The following is a 23,987-nucleotide window of genomic DNA, read 5'->3' as shown; positions in this document are numbered from 1 at the left end:
GCCAGGTCGTCACAGATAACACACAAACACCCCACCCCCATTAGACAGGGACACCAGCCAAACACAAAACCCTTGTTGCCTCCCTCCAGTGTCTGATGTCCACACCAGGTGGGGCGGAGCCAAGTGGTTGGCCCCACCCACCGAGGAGTTCACAGGCCTTGAGGTGGGAAAAGTGACAGTTCAGTGTTGAGCAGTGAGGAGTGAGGAGTAAGCACTTGGGTGTCTGGGATTGTGGCCCAGGCACTGACAGCAAGGTTGGTAGATGGTGGTCGTCCTCTGCAGGAGTGGTGGAGCAACACGGAACCGTAGGACTGGGGTCAGGCGACGGCCCACCGGTACCGACCGGGGAGCGAAGTGAAGCCAGCACACACAGGCAGGGCCTTCGGACCCCGACCAGGCTTGGAGCCGCCGACAATAGTCAGATCCGAATGTGACTGGAACCCAAGGGGTTTCACAACAGCAAAAGTCCCGATTGAAGGCAACAGACCAAACCGTGAGGGTATACAGCTACCGCCTAAGGCTACAGACCCAAGGGCCAGCGCCTGCGGGCAAACGGGCTCCTCCGGTACCCATACACCGGGGAGCGGACTACCGTTGGGAATCCATAGTAGTCAAAAGGAGAACATCAAGGTGCAGGGAAAGACAGCCGCCATCACCTGTCCGGGGAGAGACACTGCAGCCGGCTGCGGGACCCATCCATCCAGCCGTTTGGTTTACCGAGGACTTTGTACCTTTCTTGCTGAGTGAGTACACCCGTGCCATCCGGCACCGCGCCGTGCTGTCCCTGCAACCCTGCACCTCACCAACCCTGCCTTCCCGTCACAACATCATCGGGCCCTGGGACCACCGACCCCTACCCACGGAGGGGGAAAACAACATCCCAGCTGCTCCTTACCATCGCTCCCGGGATCCCCGTCATCAGCAGCGGGGGTGCCTATCTTCACCACGACCCGTGGGTGGCGTCACGGACTAAATTCCCCAAACCAACCACCCCTTTCACTCACGGGCGAGGAGCGCCGCTCGAGTCCCCGGATCCGGCCCACCGCTCGAGCCACCGAGCAGCCATCGCAGCAGCGCCGGACCCGAGCGACACTAGCAATGTCGCAATGTGCAAAGTACCCCTTACAGCTTATGAAGCAGCTGACCACAGCATGTCAAGAAGAGGTTGTAGTTAGAAAAGGTAAGACTCGCAATGCGTACACTCAGAAGTAACAAGCAGTAAGCCAGAAAAATCCCAGGTATAGCTTTCAAATTCAAAGAAGATACAGGAACACTTTGAATTGATGGAGAATGTGCAAAGCCTGTGAAGGGAGCTGGAAGTTTATTGGAATCTGTCGAAGATTTTATCCAGGTGCCCAGAAAATTTGTCAGAAAAATTATGGGGAAGAATGGAAAAGTCATCCAGGAATTTATGGATAAAGCCAGAGTTTTGAGAGTGGTAAAGAAGTCAAAATACCCCTTGGAGATGGTATGGTGTCATTTGTATTGAAGGAATGAGGGAAAGTATTGGAAATGTACGGGCACTTCTAGAATATTATGTTGGATACCTAGAAGTAGAGCAGTTAAGACTGCAGAGATGGAAGATTGAGGAACAACTTTGTCAAGTTGGTATGAGGTGGCGACCACTTTTGGCCAGGGCCTATAGAAGGAGAAGTGTGGTCCACCTAAGAAATGTGTTGGCTTGTATGTCCAGGGAAACAGGCCCATCAGTGGAAGCAGCCAAGGTCATAGATCACCTAATTACACATTGGGTTATGGTACAGACTCTGAAGTGTCCAAGCCCTTTGAAACAGAATTCGAAAAAAAGGATAAATTAAGTGACTGTTCTTTACCTGTGGACCATGATAGAAAAGTTCGCCAACAGGGAGACAGCCGAAGACACTAGAGGCCAAAGTAAATCTGCAAAAAGAGAATGCAAAGGATCTAGAAATGGCAAATGTACTGTGAGCTCATTGCTGAAGGTCCCAGACAGTAGCCCCTGTAGCGTACTTGATAACCTAGAGTCAGACCAGACAGGAGGTTCGGGTGTAAGTGAATCTCTGTACCATACTAATCATATTAGGCGGTCACAGAAGGGGATACCTGACAAAGATATTCATCATTTAGATGGAATGACTGAATAAGAAATTGCATCAGTAACTTAAAAGGGTTTGATGACATAGAAAAGACTGTCACAAGGGCTAAAGCTCAAAGTCGACAGGTTGTTAAAGATGCCAAGACCCACTGCTTTAGACACATGGGGCAGGTATGTATGATGGTGATGCTGCTAACTGTAATAATATGAGATTCATTAGGGCGTGTCTGTCTATTCACATAACTCCACCCATCGGATGTGTCCCATATGTTATAATGGTGTCTGTTTGTTTGGCACATGGATAGTGAGGAGAGTATGTGATGCCTCTTGGTGGAATTCTCTAAGAGAGAGAGGAATAGCTTGTCCTGACTGGTATAGTGTGTAGAGGTTGTAATGCTTCTGGAAGGAATCCTCTGAAAGAAGAGAGAGTTTGTTTCTTCTGACCGGAGGAAGTGTGTGGGGGCTGAGATACATCCAGTGGGATAGCTCTGCAGGGAAGTTGTATTCGAACCTGTGCGGGCGTACCGCATGTCAAATGGACTACAAAACTGTGTTGTGTTCCTGTCAAGCCAAAGAAGGTCTTGTGTAATTTTATTGAAGAGCAGTTTATGTGCTATTTAATAAGCCAGCTGACATTTTTAAGTAAGAAGTTCCATTACCTCCTGAAGCAAGTGAGCAACCTCCTCACAACATTTTACACATGACTCCAGAATGTCTGACTGAAGGCCTTTGACCTTCCCCAACAACCCCCTACCCCCTAGGGTTCTTATCTAAAATAAACACAAACACTGCATGACGTTGGATATAAAGGCCACAGCAGCCCCATTTATTCGTAACAGAAACATAAGCCATGTAACAAAACAATTCTTCATTGAAGAACCCCCCCGAAAAGGAAGGGGGGGGGTACCTGAAGGTTAACCAAAATGTTCTTTGCAACATCAGCCCATCTCCTGACCCTCAGCCGCAACACACCGACTCGAGAGCCCAAGCCAGATGTTGCCCACACTATGTCCCGCTGAGACTCAACCCAGCAAGGACCCGTTTACCAAACAATTGCACCGCTAGAGGTAACCCGCTCCGGCACTGGTTCCGTCCTCTCCTCTGTGCAAACCCCCACCTTCAGACACCCCCCTCCTTTCCGCCGCTGCGACAAATACGATCTTCCTTCTTTTCTTCATTGATGTCGAATCCACAATCAGGGCGGGCGGGCGGGAACGATTACAGTCACCGTCCAGGTAGGAATGGCCCACCCCCCCTCTGACCTGCCCTATATACTACCCCCTATAGCACCACCCCCTGACCAATCACACTGACCCCTGATCCTAACTGCCCCTTAGCACCACCCCCAAATTTCGCGCCCAAACTGACTTCTCCATTAACCCCTTATTAACCCTATGGCCTGGCATCCCTCCTAGTCATGTAGCCCTCCCTTGAGCCCCTTCGGGTCAGCAGTCCGGGCTCTTCCTTGACTCCGGAATGTCTGACTGAAGGCCTTTGACCTTCCCCAACAACCCCCTACCCCCTAGGGTTCTTATCTAAAATAAACACAAACACTGCGTGACGTTGGATATAAAGGCCACAGCAGCCCCATTTATTCGTAACAGAAACATAAGCCATGTAACAAAACAATTCTTCATTGAAGAACCCCCCGAAAAGGAAGGGGGGGGTACCTGAAGGTTAACCAAAATGTTCTTTGCAACATCAGCCCATCTCCTGACCCTCAGCCGCAACACACCGACTCGAGAGCCCAAGCCAGATGTTGCCCACACTGTGTCCCGCTGAGACTCAACCCAGCAAGGACCCGTTTACCAAACAATTGCACCGCTAGAGGTAACCCGCTCCGGCACTGGGTTCCGTCCTCTCCTCTGTGCAAACCCCCACCTTCAGACACCCCCCTCCTTTCCGCCACCGCGAGTGCGCATGACCCCTTGTGCGCGCGAGTCCTCCCACACCAACAAAGCCTTCTCAACCCCCTCCATCAGCCCTAAGGCCCAAATATCATTTCCCACCGAATTTAAATGGAGCCCGTCCCGGCGCAACAAGTCGGCGGACGCCGCTTCCAACTCCGGGTGCCGAACAGAGACACCCCCGACCCGGGAAATGAACCGCCCAATCTCCTGATTCACTTTACTTCGCGCCCTGTTTACTGCCTCCACCGACCTGGCGTGCCGCCATGCCAGCCGCGCAACCATATCAGACCAGACAATTATTAGACCCGGGTGGGAAGACAGGAGCCGCAGGCAGTCACATTTTATGTCTTGTATCAGGTCCCTGGAAGCCCGGAGGCCCAGGTCATTCCCACCCGCGTGTAGTACTACCACGTCCGGTGCTCTGTCCAACTGCGAATGGTGGCGCCAGGTAGGCAACACCTCACTCCACAGCATGCCCCTGACCCCGATCCATCGCACCGTCGCCTGTTCCCTGGGGACCCCCAACTGGCGGCCGTCCGGTCGTATTCCCGCACGAAACGCCCCCCAATACACGTATGAGTGGCCGACCACCCACACCAACAATGGTAAACCTACAAAACAAAAGGTGACAACACAGAGGAGGGGGGGGGGTGGCACGAGGAAGAAAAAGATGGGAAAAGAATACCAAACAAATACCGCCCCCGCCCCCCCCCCCCACCACCAATATCTCACAACAAGTTCGGCCGTACGTAAGATCTAAACCTGGCCGAGTCCCATCGTCCAATCTTACGGAGAGCCTGCGCGCCCAGACCCCAACGAGCCGCCTGAGTCGCAGCCCCAATCCGAAAGGAATGCGACGCGAACTCAGCCTCGTTGAGACCGCAACACTGCAGGCACCTCCGAAAGATGCATACAAATTGGTAACTAGACAAGGCTGACCCGTCCTGGTGGGACAAAAGGGACCCCGGGCGAGCTCCCCTTACTTCTAAAAACGCCGACAGCCATCTGACAGGGCACTCCGCTAAACCAGGTACACCCCATAGTTCCACCATCCGACCTCTACCCAGCTGGTCCGTCTTTGACCGTCTCAAGCAACACCGTACCACATCCATACCGCATTCCACGTCCTCCAACCACAAACTTCCGTGACTCCTCGTGTTTCTGCTCACCAGTTCACTAATTCTAAACGCCCCAAAGAAGGCCAAAACAAAAGCGGTCCCGAACAACTGGCATTCATACTCCGAACAGCACACCCGAGGCAAAACCGACAACAGCTTGCCCAGCAGCTCAAAAGATACCGGGCGCCGAAGGTCTCGGCGCACCCCCGCCCTCCGGTAACCCTTCAGCGCCTGGCGCACCCAGAAATCCTTCGTAACATCCTTCCAGCCCAGTAACTTGAAAAAGAAAGCAATGCCCGCCAACCTGCCCGCCACGGCCGACCACGAAAGGCCTTCTTCCTTAGCCCTGCCATCATGAACAAAACTAAATAAACTCTGTCACCTTCAGATACATGACCTCCCACCTCATCAACCAACTCGAGCCAACGGTCCCACGCTGAATTATAGCTGCGCCACGTACTGGGTGCCACCGAATGTCTGATCAATTCCCAGGCCGGCTGCAAACCAGGTCCCACAACCAGACGGGCCACACGGTCTCCTGCTGCTCCGCGTCCGGCGCCAGCATTCGAAAGCGGTCCCACTGGAAGCGAGATAAAGCATCAGCCACAGAATTCAGCACCCCCGGCACATGTACAGCGCAGACCCACAAGTTCAACTCCAGACATTTCAGCACCAAATGACGCAAGAGATCCACCACCGGGGGGGAATCAGCTGTCAACTTGTTAACACACTGAACGACCCCCAGGTTGTCACACATGAAACGCACCTTCCTGTCTTTCAAATCCTGTCCCCAAACCTCTATGGCCACGACAATAGGAAAAAGTTCCAACAGGGCCAAATTCCTAGTCAGACCGCAAACCCGCCACGAATCAGGCCACCTGCCGACACACCATCTCCCCCCAAAATATGCGCCAAAACCACTGGATCCCGCCGCGTCCGTATACAGTACCAACTCCTCATTTGACACCACCTCGCGAAGCCACAATGACCGTCCATTATACAGCTGCAAAAAACGGGACCACACTCTCAGGTCCGCCTTGTGCTCCACCTTCAAACGCACAAAATGCAAAGGGTGCAACACACCGGTAGTGGCTTGAGCCAAGCGACGGGAAAAAACTCTCCCCATCGGCAAAATCCTACACGCAAAATTCAACTTCCCCAACAGGGACTGCAAGTCCCGTAAACGAATCTTCTTGGCCTCAATGGCCCCTTGAACGCAACGCCTCAAATCCGCCAGCTTGTCCTCCGGCAAGCGGCACTCCATGGCAACCGTATCCAGCTCGATACCCAGGAATTTCAAAACAGTAACCGGACCCTCCGTCTTCTCCGGCGCCAACGGAACGCCAAAGCGGCGAGCAACCTGCTCCACTGTCCGAAGCAAAAGGGAACACTGCGAGGATCCAGCAGGTCCCATGCACAAAAAGTCGTCCAAGTAATGCAACACTGAATCTAGACCCGCCTCCTCCTTAATTACCCATTCCAAAAAACAACTAAACTTCTCAAAATAGGAACATGAAATTGAACAGCCCATAGGCAAACAACAATCTACATAAAACTTGTCCTCCCACCAACACCCCAACAGGTGAAAACTGTCCGGGTGCACCGGCAACAGGCGGAAGGCCGCTTCTATATCCGTTTTCGCCAAAAGCGAACCACAACCCAACTTCCTTAACCATTCCACCGCCTTATCAAAACGGACATACGATACTGAAACCAGCTCAGGATCAATACCGTCGTTCACCGACCGGCCAGTAGGATAGGACAAATGGTGGATAAGCCGAAACTTGTTAGGTTCCTTTTTCGGGACCAACCCCAACGGGGACACAACCAAGTCCGGCAATGGAGGGGCATCAAAAGGCCCCGCCATCCGTCCTAGTTCCACCTCCTTCTGTAACTTATCCGCAACAATCTCACCATGTAGGCGAGTCGACTGTAAATTTTTCAAACGAATCTCTCTCGTCTTAACCACTGACGGTATCTTGAAACCAAAACTAAAACCTTCACTCAACAATTCCGCCGACCCCCGATCCGGGTATCTACTTAGAAACGGCGCCATCCGATCTACCCTCACCGGGGTCCTCCCTTTTTGACGAAGACTCAGCGGCCTTCCCTTTTCCCTTCCGGAAGCACTTAAGGTGACTGTGGGCGCCACCACAGCCCGAACACTCGTGCTTGAATCGGCAGGAGGAACCAAACCGGCATTCCTTTTCATTGAACTGCCAGCAAACGCCCTTTTTGGGCCCCGGCGAGGTGCCAAATGATCCCCCGCCGGTGCCCCCTGGAAAGGACTGCGATGCCGACTTCGGCGCAGCCATCAGCCGCATCCATAGACTAATTTCTTTGTGGTCCCACCATAAACTGGGTCTGACCGCCTTCCTCTGGCGAAACTGCTCGTCATATCTTAGCCAAGCAGTCCCCCCATAGGTCCTATACGCCTCACAGATAGAATCCAGATAACAAAAAAGCGCCGAACAGTTATCCGGAGCCTTTTCCCCCACCACACTGGCCAGTATCACAAAGGCCTGCAACCAGTTCTGAAAAGTGCGAGGAATAAGGCGATAACGCCGCCGTTCTTCCTCGTCCTTCTTGCTCTCATCCGGTTTAACCCGATCCAGATTAAACTTTTTCAACGGAAGCAATGAGAATATTTCAACATATTCATCCTTCCATATTTTTTCCCTGGTCTCCTGCTTCAGATGCGCCCCCAACGGTCCATCAAAGCAGACATACACTTCCCCTCTCGCCTTGTCATCTAATCGAACAATGTCCACTGCAGCCGCAGCTGCGGCAGCGGGAGCCGCAGCTGCGGCCGCGGGAGCCGCCACCACCGGCTCACCAACCACATTGCCACTAGCAACCCCTCCAACCGCAGGAGTCACAACCTCCTGCCCCGTCGCTCCCTGCCACACCAAGCTAGGGCCCCCCACAGGGGCAAACAAACCCCTGACCAACCTCAACAACTCAGCTGCCACACTGCCGTCACCCGTCACCGCATTCATGACCTGCCCTCCAACCGGGCCACCAAGCAAACCACCCGTACCACCAACCACATTCACGCCCTGCACGCCATCCATATCGCCAGACACACCATCCATAGCCAAACCAGGTGCACGAGAAATAGGAAAAACCTTGGTCTTACCAGGCTGACTCCGAGAAGATCCCGAAACAGCCGTCACATGTCCTCCGCGTCGCACTCCAGCCGCTTCACCGACCTCCACGATCTGGTCCCCGGTGTCGTCCTCCGCGGCGTCCTCCTCCAAGGTGGCCTCATCTTCCTCACTGGACCCAGGCCCAGGGAGCCCACCGTCCGGCAGACTCGACCTTAGGCCCCGTCCGTCCGCAGCACCATCCATCCTCCGTGCCGTCCGCGACGATCCAGACGCTGGCGCCGCCACGTAATCACCGCCTGGGGCATGCCGTCCGGCATCCCCGCGTGCTCCAGCTGATCCCGACGCCGTCCCATCGCTGTCCATCCGCTGTGATCCCAGGCCGGGCCCCGCTGATCCGGGCCGTCTCCGTACTGACTCCCCCGCCGACACTGGGACCCCATGCTCCTGCATGGGCCCCGCTCTGCTCCTGGCCCTTGCTGCCGCTGCCACTGCGGCCTCATCCGTGCCCTGCGATCCCGCTGGCCCACGCAACCCAGCTGGCCCCCGTGACCCCGCTGGCTCATGCGACCCCGCCGGCCCACGCGACCCTGCCGACCCACGCGACCGCGCCGGCCCACGCGACCGCGGCGGGTCAGGTGACCACACCGGGTCAGGCAAGCCTGCCGGATCACGGGGACGCGCCGGGACGGGTGAGTACGCGGGGTCACATGACCGCGCCAGGTCAGGTGACCGTGCCCGGTCAGGTGACAGCGCCCGGTCAGGTGACAGCGCCGCCCCACGTGACCGCGCCGCCCCACGTGACCACGCCGCCCCACGTGACCGCGGCGGGTCAGGTGAGCGCGCTCGGTCAGGTGAGGCCGCCGGAGCACAAGGGGACGCCGGGCCATGCGAGCGCAGCGGGCCACGTGACCGCGCCGGGTCAGGTGACCGCGCCGGGTCAGGTGACCGCGCCGGGTCACGCGGCCGCGACGCGCGCGTCACTGCCGTGCGCCGCGAACCGGAAGAGGAGGGGAGGCCGGCCATGTCTCTCACCGCCCCGCTGCCTTGGTGCCCGCGGCCCGACTTCCGGCCGGGGCCTCGCGACGTCCCGGCTCCCGGATCCACCGCCGCACGTCCACTTGGGCTCCGTCTCCGCTGCCGGCTCCTCGGCGTCATCTCAGGGCTAAGGCGCTCCGGGGGCCGCGTTCTTCGCTGCCACTTCGGAGGCAGGGGGGTCCCATCTTCCTCACCGACGCCGGACCATCGCTGGAGCTGTTCATCCATCCAACGCTGTCCACGCTGCTCCGCCATCCTCTTCATCTGTGCCATGAAGTCCTCCATCTTCGGGATCCAGCCACAACGATTACAGTCACCGTCCAGGTAGGAATGGCCCACCCCCCCTCTGACCTGCCCTATATACTACCCCCTATAGCACCACCCCCTGACCAATCACACTGACCCCTGATCCTAACTGCCCTTAAGCACCACCCCCAAATTTCGCGCCCAAACTGACTTCTCCATTAACCCCTTATTAACCCTATGGCCTGGCATCCCTCCTAGTCATGTAGCCCTCCCTTGAGCCCCTTCGGGTCAGCAGTCCGGGCTCTTCCTTTGTCCCAAACTTGTTTTAAACTGTGGTTATAAGGCTACAGCCCCACAATGACACAATGAGCTTTTGGTCCATGTTTTCACTGTCAAAAATGCAGCATCTTACTATTCCAGCAAAGTCGATGGGATTTATAGATCTCTCATGCCCACTGTGCGTTTTTTTTTTTTTTTTAATCTGCATAAACTCACCTGCAGTGCGTTTTTTAAATCCACAGCATGTCAATTTCTCTCGTAGGTAAGCTGATTTTCTGTGCAGATTTTCTCCAAAGACTTCCACTAGATGTGGAAAATCTGCAGTAAAAACACATGTGTTTTAGTGCATTTCTCTGCTGGAAACCCATCAAAGATGCATGCAATCGACACTTAAAAATGTCAATAAAATTTTGACTAAGCCAAATAGCAGGAAGTTTCAAAAACAAACCAGCCTTAGGGCAGCGTTACATGGTACGATATATCGTACGATATGTCATCGGGGTCACGGAATTCGTGACGCACATCCGGCTTCATTAGAGATGTCTTACCGTGTGACACCTCCGAACGACTGTTAACAAGCAAAAGTACTCACCTTATCGTTGCTCGTTGACACGTCGTTCATTTCCATAATGTCGTTCCTCCTTCCGGCTGTTTGTCGTTCCTGAGGCAGCACACATCGCTACGTGTGACACCCCGGGAACGACGAATACAGCTTACCTGCGTCCCGCCGGCAATGAGGAAGGAAGGAGGTGGGCGGGATGTAGCGTCCCGCTCATCTCCGCCCCTCCACTTCTATAGGGCAGCCGCTGTGTGACGTCACTGTGACGCTGAATGTCCCTCCCCCACAGCGACCTCGTTAGGGAGGTATGTATGTGTGATGGGGGTTTAATGACTTTGTGTGACACGGGTAATAAATTGCCCGTGACGCACAAACGACGGGGGTGGATGCGATCGCACGATATATCGTCTCGTGTAACGCCGTCCTTATTGAAAGCATGACATCCCAAACAGGAAAAAAAATGCAGGGAAAAAAATTATGAAAAGGAAAGGAAAAACACAGAAAAAAAGAATGATATATTGCAAGAAATCTAATTTACATAATAGCAACGTTGCCTAATTGTGAAACGTTTCTATAAAAGAGGCTGCTCGGGGATATTTTTTTGTTTTACAATGGGCCTACGAACAAACAGGCAGGCAATTGCGAATTACCTACTTACCCCTCCCAGCGCCAGCTCAGAGCGGTCATGAACTGTGAATCTGCTGCTTCACGTCAACCGAGCAGTTCTTGCTACTGCAGTTAGGCAGTGGGGAGGTGACCATCAATCAACATGACAATGGCAGGGATGCCTTGCCAACAGAGCCGATGAAATACAGCTCCTCTCTCCATGCAACATCAACAGAAACCACCAAATCACCAGCAGGAGAGGTCTGTTACTGCTCTAAGTAGGCAGAGATTGGCACCAGGCAGAACAAGTAGATAGTAAGCAACTATTTTAAACCCGTTAAGAAATACAAGGTGGCCTTAAAATAACCAAAGGTGTTTGGAGCCATGTGCAGACTGACCCAGTAGACAGAATTAGCTGGAAATTTGTATGTATGCTATTCAAGGCATGGGGAAATGGAAGGCATCTTAAAAAATTTTTTTATACCAAACTCCCCAACAGGTGAAAAAATAGTGCTCTACAGTGAGCTAGCGGCCCAAAAGCCATGTGCCGATAATTGGAGATGTCACAATTGTTCCACAGACTAGCATAACTGCTCAATATGGCGACCATGATCATGGTGATCATGTTCATCCTATGCAGAACATGCTTGACGCTGGTTTGTAACATGTGTGGTGGGATGCTGCACACTTCCAAAATGATGCGGTCTTTGAGGTCAGCCAGGGTATTGACATTTCCCCAATAAACATGCTCTATCAAGTGTTCCCACAACCAGAAATCACAAGCATTGAGATTGAGGGAATGCGGTGGCCATGCATTAGGGAAAGAGCAGTGCAAAATCCTGTCATCAGGAAAATGTGCACGCAGAACGTTCTTCACACGATTTGCGATGTGAGGAGGTACTCCATCATGCATGAAGGTGGTCGTCTGAAGACAGTGCTGCTGTTGGAGTTGCGGAACAACCACTGTTTCCAGCATTGTCTGGAATCTTGCTGCTGTCATAGAACAGGTAGCAACCCCAGGTGGCCTAATTTCTTCATAAAAGAACGGTCCGAAAATGAATGATATGGTGAAGCCACACCAAACGGTTACCTTTGGCAAATGCAGCAGAACCCCCTCGACCGTGTGCGGATTTTTAGTAGCCCATCTGCGACAGTATTGTGTGTTCACCATTCCATTCAGGTAAAAATGCGTGTCATCGAACCACAGAACATTTCATGGCCAATTGCTATGCACTTCCACTTTCGCCAGAAACATGAATGCAAATGTCAGTATCATTGTCACGAGGAAGAAGTTGTTGATGATGGCATAATGGAATAATGATGTTTTAAATAAATAATATAAATAAAAAATGTAGCAAAAACTGTCTGATTCATACAGCTGACAAAAAGGAATAAAATCCAATCAAAAAGTAAAATATAAATAAAAATAGTACCGCTGAAAACGCTTTCTTGTCCCACAAAATACAAACCAGCATACAGCTCCATCAGCAAAAAAATAAAAAAAAATATAGCTCTCAAAATACAGCAATGCAATAGTTTTTAATGTTTTAAAAAGGCAAACCAAAAATCTATATAAATGTTGTATTGATGTAATCCTACTGACCAGAAGCATAAAGCTGTGTTATCAGTTTTATAACACGGTGAACAAGGTTAAAAAAAATAATTACCTAAATTGCTGTTTGTTCTTAATTCTTTTTGAAACAAGAGAACAAGAGTAGAAATGCTTCAAATATTTTTATTATTAGTAATAGTCATAAAAAAAGGGGGTACAAAGAGGGTCTATAATGACCAAGACAATTTCAATATGGCACAAAGTGGGGACCTAGATGTAAGAGGTAGGCAAAGAACACACGGACAGTCAGCTGCACTTCACAAGGACTGTGAAACATTCATTTGCCAAAGACACAGCCATGTGAAACAGTGAATTGCTACTAAAATATACAGTACTCTTTCAGTGTCGCCATAAAGGAGCATTCACAAGAACACATGACCATGTCGAGGGGCAAAGCCAGGGGGTCAGCAAAAACAATAGATATGCATCATCACCCCAGTAACATGCATACAGAGTGGAAGTAAATAGCCAAGAAGTCAAAGAGACAATCAATCACTGTGCATAGAAAAACTGGAGCAGAGAAACATTATTGTTATCTTATCTGCACAGCTATGACCTCATCCGCTTTGCCCATCTTCTGGTCTTAACCTGAATATCATCTTGACACCGATATATGAATTATGGATCCAACTTTTGATTACTGCAATAGATATAATAGGATTTACTCCTATAATGGGTTTATTCTTCCACCTGTCCTTTGCATGCATGTTATTCTTCTTACTGTTTTTGCTTTGGATCTGTATCTGTCGATCTATTTCACTGATGTGCGCGTGCATGCGTCGCGCTGCGGGCCCAGCTCCCCCTGGCCGTCCCTTGTTGGCCTCTGCGCATTCCCGGGAGCCTTGGAGACGCGTCCCTGCTCCCGCGCATGCGCTGACGTCATGACGGCCGGTGGGAATCCCTGGATCTGAGTGGCGCTATGCGCGCACGCGCCGTTATTGATCAGTGACGCCACACAGCTGAACTCGGGCTATTTAAAGCAGCCCTGCTGTGCTATTATCCACTCCCTGATGAATCAAGATATCACTGAATGTGAAACGTACGTCGGAGTCTTGTGCTTGGGGTAACGCTCCCTGTCACCCACGGACCTGCCTGCACTTCTCACAGCACTTTTCTGATCTTGTTCAGTTATAATCCACGGTGGGTCAGCTCTTCTGCACTTACTATGTGCAATAATGTTTCTCTGCTCCAGTTTTTCTATGCACAGTGATTGATTGTCTCTTTGACTTCTTGGCTATTTACTTCCACTCTGTATGCATGTTACTGGGGTGATGATGCATATCTATTGTTTTTGCTGACCCCCTGGCTTTGCCCCTCGACATGGTCATGTGTTCTTGTGAATGCTCCTTTATGGCGACACTGAAAGAGTACTGTATATTTTAGTAGCAATTCACTGTTTCACATGGCTGTGTCTTTGGCAAATGAATGTTTCACAGTCCTTGTGAAGTGCAGCTGACTGTCCGTGTGTTCTTTGCCTACCTTTTACATCTAGGTCCCCACTTTGTGCCATATTGAAATTGTCTTGGTCATTATAGACCCTCTTTGTACCCCCTTTTTTTATGACTATTACTAATAATAAAAATATTTGAAGCATTTCTACTCTTGTTCTCTTGTTTCAAAATGCTATTTGAGTAGCTCTGAAGTAGGGTGGTGAATTCTTGATCCACCTTGCTTCTTTCTTTCTATGCATATGGAAATTCTGTGTTTAATTGTTGTTTCTGTGGTTTCCACAGTTTTCTTTCCAAGTAAGATGGACTTTAGGGCCCGCGATGATGCCTGGCTCTCACAGCTTAACCTGGCACTTGAAGTGGCTGGCAACAATGGTGACGAGGTTGCTGGTGACATCAATACTAAAGAGGCAGTTTCCCGGTACAGGGAACTTCTGAGACGCAGAACTAAGACCTGGTGGAACCGGGCATTTCTTGACAAGTATATATCCAAAAATCTTATCCCAAGAGGATTACGCATACAGGTGTTCCCCTCATTTTCTGTTGAATGTGATTCCTTTAGAGCCAAATGGGAGGAGTTATCCAGTGTTTGTTCCAGGGGCTTTTTACAGCTCCTGAGTGACCATAACAGCTCCTCCATTGGAGAGATGGAAAAAGAAATGGAGGAACTCCTTCAAGTCATCAGATCTAAACTATCGGTTGAGGCCTTGGCTAAATTCAATAATGATATTGACCTGGAGCTTGGGAAAATGGAGGAGTTGCAGGCGTTCAAGTTAAAAAAATTTCAAAGAGACTTACGTGACCAACAATTGAATCAAGTTTATAGATGGCAACAACCCTCCTATAGGTCACGGTCTAAGTACCGATCAAAATCAGGGTCACGGTCTCGATCCACCTCTATTATGTCTGGCATCTCCTCCGATGAGGCTGGGCCTCCTGGGCGAATGGTCACCAATAACTCTCAAATTGACTCTTCTTCGGCTGGCATAACAACAAGGCTGAGGGCCACTAAACAGGCTCCACAGAAAACATCTAAGAAAGACAGTAGAGCATTACAGGTAATTAACCTGTCTACACATGCGCTATCCGAGGCTCAGGTTGAGGTTCTCTCCATGGGTCTCTCTTTCTCGCCGACTAATTCTTTTGATTTTTTTACAGCCATGAAGGATTTATTTTTATTTTCTCGGAAGTTGGTGCTCAAGAAACTGCATGCTCGGGGTGCACCAACCTTTGGCTTGGATAGTCGTGCAGAGAGAGAGGCCCTAACTATTCTGGAGGAACTTCAATCTGAACAATCCTCTGATGGTGCAGGTAGGTTTCCACCTTCTGTCATGCCAAGATCTGTGAGATTTCCCCCCTTGTCGCTATGTCCCTCTGTCGATATTTTTACGAAGCTGGTGGTTGACGATTTTATTCAACTATCGTCAAGGCGCCACAATGATAATCTCAGCTTCCGACAGAGGACCGCCCTGAAACAACTGGAAGGATGGAAAGACGTTCTTTTCAAACCAGCTGATAAGGGGGGAAACATTGTAATTTGGCCTATTGAGAGATATGAGAAAGAGGCCTTCCGTCAGTTGAGGGACAAAGATACCTACAAAAAACTTGACTATAACCCTGTACATACCTTCTCCAGAGATCTTCTGATGATTTTGGAACGGGCACTGGACGATGGCCTTATTACAAAGAAGGTCCTGGAGGGACTTCTGGTAAAATACCCTAAGGTGCCCACTTTTTATCTGCTCCCCAAAATTCATAAGGATGCCACCAATCCGCCGGGCCGTCCAATTGTGTCTGGATTGGAGGGAATGTGTGACCCGGTATGTAAGTTTATAGACTTCTACCTAAAACCTTTGGTCGAGACACTTCCTTCCTATCTTAAAGACACAACGGACGTGCTCAATAGGATTGATGGCATCTACATGGAATCAGACATGTTGATCGTAACGGCGGATGTGGAGTCATTGTACACCTGCATCCGCCATGAAGATGGACTTGCGGCTGTCCACTTCTTCCTCGGGACCTCCGGTCTGGACGGCGACATGTGTGATCTGATACTCCAGCTGCTCCGCTATATCCTTACCCATAATTTTTTTACTTTTAAGAACTCATTTTACCTGCAGCAGCGCGGCACTGCGATGGGTGCGGCCTGTGCGCCCTCGTACGCTAATCTCTTCCTTGGTTATTGGGAGAGATTAATTTTTGGCGACGAGGGCGACCAGGCCGTTCCCCAGGTGCAGTGCTGGCTCAGGTACATTGATGATTTGTTATTTTTTTGGAGGGGTACGGCGGAGCAGCTCGAGTCATTTGTTGGTCGACTGGGCGTGAATCCTTTTAATATTAAATTGATCTATAAATATCATACCAAACGGATTGACTTTCTTGATGTACAGATTGAAGTGGACGATAATAATCTGATTCAAACAGATGTTTACCGCAAATCCACATCTGTCAATTCGCTTATTCACGCCTCGTCGGCCCATAACCCATCCACTATTGCCGCTGTCCCTACCGGACAGTTCCTGAGGATGAGGAGGATATGCTCCTCGGATGCTAAATTCGAGGAGCAAGCCGCAGATCTCATGTCGCGATTCTGTGAAAGGGGATATAGCAACCGCAGCATTAAGAGGGGGTACCTTAGGGCAAAAAACACTCCTAGGTCTCAGCTACTCCTTTCAAGACAAAATCGTTCCTCAGATGGACCTTGTGTTCGATTTATTACAACCTACAATAGTGAATGGCATAACATCAGAGCCATTCTTAATCAACACTGGTCCATCCTTAGGACTGATCCTACTCTCAAGGATTCACTACCTGATTTTCCACCTATGACCGCTAGAAGGTCATCGAATTTAAGGGATATACTAGTTCATAGTCACTATGTCCCGCCTACATCCGGTTTTCTTGGTTCTGTGTCTCCTCGCATGGGTTGCTTCCCATGCGGCCACTGCTTGGCTTGCCGTAATTTGTCGCGCAGTTTTGTGTTCTCAACTGCGGACGGTAAACGCAATTTTCAGATTAGAGACTACATTTCATGTGGTACATCTAATGTAGTGTATTACGCGGTTTGCGGGTGTTCACTAATTTACATCGGTCTTACATCCCGTGAACTCCGCATCCGCGTTAGAGAGCACGTGCGCGACATTGTTGCGGCTCAAGCGGTGGATGATGTTGCCTCCCTGAAAACTTTGCCGCATCATTTCAAGATACACCATGGATGCGACCCTAAATCACTATTAGTCCGTGGTATTGAGGTCGTCCATGGTGGTATCAGAGGCGGCAACATCAAAAAGAGGTTGGCCCAACGTGAGACCAGGTGGATGGTGACTCTTGGCACAGTTGCCCCAGCTGGCCTCAATGAGGCTTTGAGTTTTGCCCCTTTTCTCTGATGTCACCTTGTGTTCCCCTGGCAATAGGGGTTATTTTACAATTTTAACATGATTCTAGTGCTTATTTTTAATGTATTAATTCTCTTTTTCCTTTTTTCCCCTTGTTATCTTATCTGCACAGCTATGACCTCATCCGCTTTGCCCATCTTCTGGTCTTAACCTGAATATCATCTTGACACCGATATATGAATTATGGATCCAACTTTTGATTACTGCAATAGATATAATAGGATTTACTCCTATAATGGGTTTATTCTTCCATCTGTCCTTTGCATGCATGTTATTCTTCTTACTGTTTTTGCTTTGGATCTGTATCTGTCGATCTATTTCACTGATGTGCGCGTGCATGCGTCGCGCTGCGGGCCCAGCTCCCCCTGGCCGTCCCTTGTTGGCCTCTGCGCATTCCCGGGAGCCTTGGAGACGCGTCCCTGCTCCCGTGCATGCGCTGACGTCATGACGGCCGGTGGGAATCCCTGGATCTGAGTGGCGCTATGCGCGCACGCGCCGTTATTGATCAGTGACGCCACACAGCTGAACTCGGGCTATTTAAAGCAGCCCTGCTGTGCTATTATCCACTCCCTGATGAAGCAAGATATCACTGAATGTGAAACGTACGTCGGAGTCTTGTGCTTGGGGTAACGCTCCCTGTCACCCACGGACCTGCCTGCACTTCTCACAGCACTTTTCTGATCTTGTTCAGTTATAATCCATGGTGGGTCAGCTCTTCTGCACTTACTATGTGCAATAATGTTTCTCTGCTCCAGTTTTTCTATGCACAGTGATTGATTGTCTCTTTGACTTCTTGGCTATTTACTTCCACTCTGTATGCATGTTACTGGGGTGATGATGCATATCTATTGTTTTTGCTGACCCCCTGGCTTTGCCCCTCGACATGGTCATGTGTTCTTGTGAATGCTCCTTTATGGCGACACTGAAAGAGTACTGTATATTTTAGTAGCAATTCACTGTTTCACATGGCTGTGTCTTTGGCAAATGAATGTTTCACAGTCCTTGTGAAGTGCAGCTGACTGTCCGTGTGTTCTTTGCCTACCTTTTACATCTAGGTCCCCACTTTGTGCCATATTGAAATTGTCTTGGTCATTATAGGCCCTCTTTGTACCCCCTTTTTTTATGACTATTACTAATAATAAAAATATTTGAAGCATTTCTACTCTTGTTCTCTTGTTTCAAAATGCTATTTGAGTAGCTCTGAAGTAGGGTTGTGAATTCTTGATCCACCTTGCTTCTTTCTTTCTATGCATATGGAAATTCTGTGTTTAATTGTTCTTAATTCTGCCTCAAAAAAAGTGTAATAGACAGCGATCAAAAAATATTATGTGGCCCAAAATTATATCAATAAAAACAACTCATCTCACAAAAAACAAACCCTCATATGACTCTATTGCAGAAAAAAAACTATAGCTTTCAATGTTCAGTGATTCAAAAAACCTTTTATTTTGTAAAAAAAAAAAAAACATTTTTAGTGTAATAGCCAAATTAAAAAAAAACATATAAATCTGGTATCACTGTAATCACACTGACCAGTGAAATAAAGCCACTGAATCACTTATACAGAATGGTGAATGGTGTGAAAAATAAATAAATAAAGCCAATTCTTTAACTTCTGTTGATTTGTTCATTCTGTCTTCCAAAGGTCACAGTACGGCGTGGCTCATTTTAATCTTCATCACTCAGATGTAAAATTCACTGTAATGAGGCAGAGGGAGTCACTTTGAACTCCAGTCTGGCCTGTGGTGCGGTGGTATCCATCTTTTTATGTGTTTTTTTATGTGTGCACAAAAGTGCCGTCATCAACAGTTTTCTTCACCTTAAGGCTGGACTCAGACGAGCGTATGTCGCATCAGATGCAATATGCTAATGACTCCCGGCTCAGGCTCTCCTTCATTGTCAGCCTGTGCGTATATTGCACTGCACTGGGATAACATCCAAGTGCAGTCTGATGTATCTCTCGCACCCATTCACTTGAATGGGTGCGAGGGATACGACTCTATCAGAAAATAATAGCATACTGCCGCTTTTCTCACATCCAGAATCTGGAGGCGAGAAAAGCTGACTAACTGCTCTCCCTCATTGACTAACATTAGAGTTGAGCGATGTTCGATTCGAACGGTTCGCCAATTTCAAATTCGACTTATTTTGGGTGGTGTTCGAGTCGTTCGACGAACTCGAACGATTTGCTTCAAGTTCGGCAGTTCGAGTTACGTTCGATAACGGTTCGATCACCAAAAGCGTGGCTTTTCACAGTAAGGCTATGTGCGCACGTTGTGTATTTGCATGCGTCCTGCATCCCCAGCACAATCCCTCTCTCTTTCCTACTCACCGATCACGGGCGCGGCGCTGCACGGCTGTCACAAAGCTCCGGCGACTTTTCCTCTTTTGAAAATGGCTGCCGCTTCATTATTCAATCTGGTGTTCCCTGCTTTCCCCGCATACCGGCGCCCATGATTGGTTGCAGTCAGGCATGCCCCCACGATGAGTGACAGCTGTCTCACTGCAACCAATCACAGCCACCGGTGGGCGGGTCTATATCGTGCAGTAAAATAAATAAACAAATAATAAAAAAAAAAAATAGGTTCCCCCCAATTTTGATACCAGCCAGGATAAAGCTACACGGCTGGAGGCTGGTATTGTCAGGATGGGGAGCTCCACGTTGTGGGGAGATCACCACCTTAACAATATCACCCAGCAGCCGCCCGGAATTGCCGCATCTATTAGATGCGACAGTCCCGGGACGCTACCCAGCTCATCCCGAATTGCCCTGGTGCGGTGGCAATCAGGGTAATAAGGAGTTAATCATGGCAGGCGTCTCCCCGAGATACCTTCCATAATTAACCTGTAAGTGAAATTAAATAAACACACACAACGAAAAATCCTTTATTTGGAATAAAAGACAAAAAAACACCCTCTTTCACCATTTTATTAAAATCCCCAAATAGCCCTCCAGGTCTGAAGTAATCCACAGAGGTCCCACGACACATCCAGCTCTGCTACATGAAGCTGACAGGAGCGCCGTAGAACATGAGTGCTCTGTGTCAGATCCACGCAGCAGCTGAAGTGATCGGTGATGATGGGGGTTGTAGTGCCTGCATGTGTGCGAGGATGATGCATGCCGTAGTGCCTGCGTGTGTGCGAGGATGATGAGTGCCGTAGTGCCTGCGTGTGGGCAAGGATAATGAGTGTCATAGTGCCTGCTTGTGTGCAAGGATGATGAGTGCCATAGTGCCTGTGTGTGTGCGAGGATGATGAGTGCCGTAGTGCCTGTGTGTGTGCGAGGATGAGTGCGGTAGTGCCGGTGTTTGCCCTCCCATCCATCCATCCCTCCCTCCATCCCTCCCACCATCCCTCCATCCAATTCATCCATCCATCCCTCCATCCCTCCATCCATCCATTCATCCCTCCATCCCTCCCTCCATCCATCCCTCCATCTCTCCGTCCTTTTATCCCTCCATCCATCCATCCAGTCCATGTGAAAATTGACGGAAGGCACTCATCAAATATACGGTAAAAAAAGCTGTTTTATTCGACCATCAAGTCAGGGGCAAAGGCATGGCCTTTCATTGGAATGAACAGCATGGCTAGAATGCAAGGAAATTTACAAGCCATATAATGTGTGTATAAACCTGAAATAGGAAGATTGAGCGGTTAGCTCACTGAACGGTGCCAGTGTTTCCTCCTCTCACTGTTATATTGGAATGAGCACCGTGGCCAGAAAGCAAGGAAATTTACAAGCCATATAATGCGTGTATAAACCTGAAATAGGAAGATTGAGCGGTTAGCTCGCTGAATGGTGCCAGTGTTTCCTCCTTTCACTATTATATTGGAATGAGCACAGTGGCCAGAATGCAAGTAAATTTACAAGCCATATAATGCGTGTATAACCTGAAATAGGAAGATTGAGCGGTTAGCTCGCTGAATGGTGCCAGTGTTTCCTCCTTTCACTGTTATATTGGAATGAGCACAGTGGCCAGAATGCAAGGAAATTTACAAGCCATATAATGCGTGTATAACCTGAAATAGGAAGATTGAGCAGTTAGCTCGCTGAATGGTGCCAGTGTTTCCTCCTTTTACTGTTATATTGGAATGAGCACCATGGCCAGAATGCAAGGAAATTTACAAGCCATATAATGCGTGTATAGACCTGAAATAGGAAGATTGACCGGTTAGCTCGCTGAATGGTGCCAGTGTTTCCTTCTTTCACTGTTATATTAGAATGAGCACTGTGGCCAGAATGCAAGGAAATTTACAAGCCATATAATGTGTGTATAAACCTGAAATAGGAAGATTGAGCGGTTAGCTCGCTGAATGGTGCCAGTGTTTCCTCCTTTCACTGTTATATTGGAATGAGCACCGTGGTCAGAAAGCAAGGAAATTTACAAGCCATATAATGTGTGTATAAACCTGAAATAGGAAGATTGAGAGGTTAGCTCGCTGAATGGTGCCAGTGTTTCCTCCTTTCACTGTTATATTGGAATGAACACCGTGGCCAGAATGCAAGGAAATTTACAAGCCATATAATGCATGTATAAACCTGAAATAGGAAGATTGAGCAGTTAGCTCGCTGAATGGTGCCAGTGTTTCCTCCTTCCACTGTTATATTGGAATGAGCACCGTGGCCAGAATGCAAGAAAATTTACAAACCATATAATACGAGTGTAAACCTGAAATAGGAAGATTGAGCGGTTAGCTCACTGAATGGTCACAGTGTTTCCTCCTTTCACTGTTATATTGGAATGAGCACCGTGGCCAGAATGCAAGGAAATTTACAAGCCATATAATGTGAGTGTAAACCTGAAATTGGTAGATTGAGCGGTTAGCTCGCTGAATGGTGCCAGTGTTTCCTCCTTTCACTGTTATATTGCAATAAGCACCGTGGCCAGAATGCAAGTAAATTTACAAGCCATATAATGCGTGTATAAACCTGAAATAGGAATATTGAGCGGTTAGCTCGCTGAATGGTGCCAGTGTTTCCTCCTTTCACTGTTATATTGGAATGAGCACCGTGGCCAGAATGCAAGGAAATTTACAAGCCATATAATGCGTGTATAAACCTGAAATAGGAAGATTGAGCAGTTAGCTCGCTGAATGGTGCCAGTGTTTCCTCCTTTCACTGTTATATTGGAATGAGCACAGTGGCCAGAATGCAAGAAAATTTACAAGCCATATAATGCGAGTGTAAACCTGAAATAGGAAGTTGAGTGGTTAGCTCACTGAATGGTGCCAGTGTTTCCTCCTTTCACCATCCATCCATCCATCCTTGTAGCTGATCAATCTGCTTCTGGATGCTCTACTGCAATACAGAAGTCAAGATTACCAAATCTTCCTAGTCTTTTCATTAGAGGCAGAGGCTCAACGGATAGAGCTGTTGCCTAAGGAGTATTAGTTCACGAGTTCAAGTCCCGGCTGTCCCGGTAAAGAATTTAATTTATTTGTAAATTATAATTATTATTTATTTATATATATAACTTAATTTAATTATGCACTGAGGGGAGGAGCCAGACATCAGCTGTGGGCCGTGGGACACACCTCTAAAATCTGAGCAGTTCACGGAATGAGGCTGCATTGCTATCTCCTCTCTCCTCTCTCTCTCTCTTTTTCTCTCTTTTTTTCTCTCTCTCTTGTTCTCTCTTTTTTTCTCTTTCTCCCCCTCTCTCACTCTCTCTCTCTCTTTCTCTCTCTCTCTTTTTCTCTCTCTCTTTTTCCCTCTCTCCTCTTTGTAGCTGAATAATCCACTTCTGGATTCTCAAGTGCAATACAGAAGTCAAGATTACCAAATCTTCCTATTCTTCTCATTAGAGGCAGTGGCTCAACGGATAGACCTACTGCCTAAGAAGAATTAGTTCGAGTCCCGGCTGTCCCGGTAAAGAACTTAATTTATTTGTAAATTATAATTATTATTTATTTATATATATAACTTAATTTTATTATGCACTGAGGGGAGGAGCCGGACATCAACTGTGAGCCATGGGACACACGTCTAAAATCGGAGCAGTTCACAGAATGAGGCTGCATTGCTCTCTCCTCTTTCTCCTCTCTCTTTTCTCTCTCTCTCGCTCTCTCTTGCTCTCGCCTCTCTCTCTCTTCTCTCTCTCTTCTCTCTCTCTTCTCTCCTCTTCTCTCCTTCCTCTTCTCTCTCTCCCTCACTCTTATCTCTTTTCTCTCTCTTTTCACTCTGTAGTTTCTCTCTATTTTCGCTCTCTTTTCTCTCTCTCAGACCTGGTGATAATCAGCTAATGCGGTCACCTGACAGAATCAGCTGACACTATAAGTTGAGCAGTGAGGCCGGCTTTTTACCACCGGCCAGCTAAACTATCAGCTGCTGCTGTCGGACAGGAGTCTGCACAGAAGTGTGTAGTTTGTTTTTGTTTTTTTTTGCACTGATACATCAGCTGATTGTATAAAAGCCGTTTATACAATCAGCTGCTGTGTCATGTGATTCAGGCCCTTGAACCTGACACATCATCTAATCGCTTTGCCTTCCAGCAAACCGATCAGATGATATTGGATCCAGATTGGACGGCGCGGGACCCCTGACCCAGGATTACTGCAGAGGGGGGTTCTTTATTTCAATAAGGATGGAGTC

At 48.9% G+C, this 23,987-nt stretch overlaps 1 pseudogene; it reads left to right on the top strand.

Annotated features, from left to right (window-relative positions):
* The first annotated feature begins 1,098 nt into the window (after nucleotides 1-1,098).
* Nucleotides 1,099-15,161, top strand: LOC142289801 (RNA-binding protein FXR1-like; annotated as a pseudogene).
* The last annotated feature ends 8,826 nt before the right edge of the window (nucleotides 15,162-23,987 follow it).

This window comes from Anomaloglossus baeobatrachus, chromosome 2 (assembly GCF_048569485.1).
Source record: "Anomaloglossus baeobatrachus isolate aAnoBae1 chromosome 2, aAnoBae1.hap1, whole genome shotgun sequence".
Lineage (NCBI taxonomy): Eukaryota > Metazoa > Chordata > Amphibia > Anura > Aromobatidae > Anomaloglossus > Anomaloglossus baeobatrachus.
The sequence above is the reverse complement of the archived record's forward strand: the minus strand, read 5'-3'. Positions and strand labels throughout refer to the sequence as shown.